The following is a 4,300-nucleotide window of genomic DNA, read 5'->3' on the forward strand; positions in this document are numbered from 1 at the left end:
CATTTTAGTTCATTGCGAGCAGAAATTTTACTCAATAATTGGTAGACAACTAAGCTAAGGTTGGGAGTGTTTTGCCTGACCTACTGACAGTGTTAATGTGTTGAGCTCAAATATGCCAATTTGTCGCTTTGTCACCTTAAATTTCTGATACAGACTGTTTCAATTGTTCAATCAATTTATGAACGACTGCGCTCTGAATCAAGATGTTCAATTGTACTGGCTAAAACTATTTTCAGTATCAAATGTCTTTTTAAAACTAGCAACCCTGGAGGCATCAATTGTAAACGTAATTTAGATCAAAGATTGTTGGAACGTCTAGACCACTGGAACACTGGTGAATACGGTAATCTTTGGAAGGAGGCGAGTTCCAAGAAGCAATTCCTTGAACCCTTTCATAAAGCTACAATTAAAAGGCTGAAAGATCTGCACACCAAAGAAAACGTGCCATTGGTTAGTTCTCAAAACCATTTTGCGTCGACGGCTTTTCAGTTCAGCAAAAAAAGATCATGTACAGCTCATCACTTTCAACAATAAGACTGCTGCTGGAACCTTTAAAATGTATCCTGAGAAATTGCTGCATTTTGTGCAATGTACAGCCCCAGATCAATCGGATGCAGCAATAAAATCCATTTAAAATTGTCAATGCATCCTGTCGTTTCCAGTCTCAAGCACTATTGATTGTTTCACTTACTGTGCTCCAGAAGAATAAGGGTGGAGTACGCCCCATTTCAGTTAGCAAGGTACTAGGGCGCATCATAGCACAGTGTGTGAATGAAGCAAAATCTGGAGCAACTGATTTGTTTAAAGCGTTCCAAAACTTCAAATTGGAAGTTGGAGTAAATGGAGGAGCAGAAACAAAATCTCCTTCTGATAAAAATTATCTAAGAAAAGACACACCGCCTTGACTCCGCCCTTGGAATTATTCAGATTGGCTTTCGGAATTCATTCAACCAAGTCAAGCGATAAAATTTTTTGTCAACAGTTTAGAAATATATTCCGGGCTTTGCAGTTTTTACCACGTTTTGTTACTGCCAACACACACTCTTGTTCTATGGTTCTATAGCAATAAAACATTGATTAGTAAATCTGGTGTTCGTTCGTCCCATTGCTGTTTTTTGACTTTGTGGCCAATGATTTTAAAAAGTACGGAGCTAGCTCCAAATCTTACACAACACATCTTGTTTTTACATGACGGTTCTGATGACGGGATAAAACAACAGCTCAACGAAAATCTACAAATCGTTTTTAAAGGTGGGTCTGAAAAAGGTCTCCTTTTAAGGAATGAAAAATGCGAAACTTGATCCAATACAGATATGCCATCTCTTGATAGTGACGTGATAATCAATTTGGGCGAAGCTTTTGAGTTGCTAAGTGCTGCAATGAAAACCCACAACTGCGCCGTCTCTTGATCGCGAAAAAGTATTTCAAATATGCATGCCTCCCAGTTAGTCTATCAATTTTTTTGAGGTCAGACAACCTTAAGATTAATACCAGAATTCCTAAGTGGGATCTATCTTAAATTCGCATTTCCCGAATTATACGAGAGCTTTTTTTGGTTCGGCATTATTTAGACAAAAGGTTATCAAATTGACCTTAGATCTTCAAAAACTATATCTCTGTGCAGAAAAAGCCACTTGAGTTGTTGTTTTTTCCACAATCACACGCACGGCTAGCTGCAGCACCCATGCCTGCTCTAGGTCTGCATTTGCACCCTAGTAAGATTCAGAGGAGTATAAAGTACATACTTGGTTTTAAAATTTACCAATTTAAAAGAAATTGCCCTTATTGATCTGCAGGCACTCTGAATTATTTCGTGACCATGCTGTCGTATGTCACGAAAGGAGAGACTTCGTTGGTAGACAAGACAGAATTTGAGACCATTGTTAGAAAATCGAAAATTATCCGCTGATGGATGTCACACCCTTCCGCTGCTCTAGATGTTACAATAACTTCGTCTTTGCAACCAAACACTATCCAAAATGCGGCTGAGATGTCAAGTTACCCAATTGATGCAGCTGAGGATCAATTATTTAGGATGCATGAGCAAAAACGTTCTCAACAAGGTATTACAATCGTGCTATTGGCAGTAGAAGTACTGTGTTGTAAGTCTTATTTTTTCAAGAAGACATTACAACTAATAACCTCACTTTCAGACAGCAGTGGCTATCAATTGGAGGGATTTTCCATTGCTCTTGACAGGCTCGCTCAGTCACTCTCAGTAGTTGTAATTCGACGGTAATTTTTTTCGCCTGCTAACCATGAGAGTCTTAGATGTCTACAGAGAATTTTAAACGCAGCATTTTAAAGTGAAGTTTTTCAAACGCGTCTAATTAGGGGATATAATAATCATCTTCAATCACGAGTTTTTATTCTCCACGTGTTCAAAACCGGGGAGAATAGAAACTCAATTTCATGTTTGAAAAAATGAAATGGAATAAAGAAAATTGATTACTAAACTGCTGATTTGCTGTTTTAAAAAACATTGTCTCGGTAACCATGTTAGTTGTTAATTGAATATTGCACTTTCACAAAACTACTTTTTTCCAGGATAAAATTGATCAGGTTCAATTTGGAAAACATAAAAGGCTGGCCCCTGGTGTGTGTGTTGATTCTGAGCAGTGGTACCCCTAGTCGGGACTTGGAATTATTAAAAGACCGTCCTCGACAAAATTAAGGCATGAAAAGACTGTCCTCGACAGATATTGGGTATGAAAAGAATTTGTCTGGACCTAATGTGATGTCCTGGACTTTGGCTGGAACTAAAACATAAGTCCTGGAATTTAGCTGGACAATAAAACATGTCCTGGAATTACGCTGGCGAGCGTTATAATGACTTGTTTTCAATTTCCTTCAAAGTTAAGGACATGTAGCGCAATTGGTTAAGCATTGGGTAAGATTGGAGAAGGTCACGAGAGCGAACCCAGATGTTGTCGGAACTTTTTAGTTTGCCTCATTTTTGCATACGAAAAGAATTTGGCTGGACTTATGGTAAGAATTAGCCTCGATTTTAACTAGGGTCGTCGGCCGTGTAATTTATTTCAATATTTACCCCCCCCCCACCTAGAGTTAATAGGTCGTTTTATAAATTCCAGGTCTCGACTAGGGACTTGGAAACGCAGAAATGATCAAAGGTGTTTCTGAGCACGGAATGGTCTGGGTTAAGTATGGGCTCTGATTGCAGAAAAATCTGGGACAAGTGTTTTGGTTGACTCTGGTCAGAGAATGATTTGGGTTGTTTGATCAGAGATAATTTCAAGCGCATTTCCTGCGAACAATTAGACGCTCCTTTGGTTGATGTAGCTCCAAGTTGAGTTCACTATGGTGTCTGGTAGTCTGATCAGTGGTCATTATGGTCTGGGATGATCTGATCAGAGATAGTAATCAGAGGTTTCTGTTCTTAGACCTCAACCTTTGTCACCTTGAAAATTTGATCAGTCATCAAACTATTCCACCAAATTGAGCCATTTTTCTCAAAAGATGAGCAATGTTTACTGCTTTTTAAATAAAAATAATTAAAAAAGAAGTTACAGTTGCCTTCCATAGATAGCTCATAAGGTTTCGAGAAATCGAGTTCTTACATGGTTATAGCATATTTAACCTCTTCCTGATATCTTTCTGACAAAATGGTGATGTTGGTTACCTTTTCAGTGTCATAACATTGTTCACTTTTTGTACTATAACATCTTACAACCCACTAATCGTGTTTCAAGTTTCTTGTCGGAGATCAGAAAGAGTGCATTATTTTTTCATCCAATCAGAGCTTTTTAGTGACTGTATAAGACATTCCGTTTGTCTTCAATGTGCAGTTGCAAGGTTCTTCTTCTTCCCAGCCCCGATTCATTTACCCCCACCCCCTCCACCAATGCTTCTAACATCATGTTTTTTCAACCCAAATCATTTCACCCCGCAGACCTTTCACCATGAAACCCTCTTTCCCAGAAACACTCCCGGGCCGAGGTGTCAACGCTAAAAAACGCAAAATTATGTAAGATTGGCGTTGAATGCGTTGAATTTATGTAAGATCTACGCTTGAGCGTAGATCTTACATAAATTCAACGCATTCAAAGCCAATCTTAGATAAATTTGAGTTGAATTTTGGCGTAGATCTTACATATTTAGCGTTGAATTTTAGCGTAGACCTTACATATTTAGCGTTGAATTTAGCGTAGATCTTACATAAATTCAACGCATTCAACGCCAATCTTACATAATTTTGCGTTGAATTTTGGCGTAGATCTTACATATTTAGCGTTGAATTTTAGCGTAGACCTTACATATTTAGCGTTGAACTTAGCGTAGA

This window comes from Convolutriloba macropyga, chromosome 14, assembly GCF_964194025.1.
Source record: "Convolutriloba macropyga chromosome 14, txConMacr16.3, whole genome shotgun sequence".
Taxonomy (NCBI): domain Eukaryota; kingdom Metazoa; phylum Xenacoelomorpha; order Acoela; family Convolutidae; genus Convolutriloba; species Convolutriloba macropyga.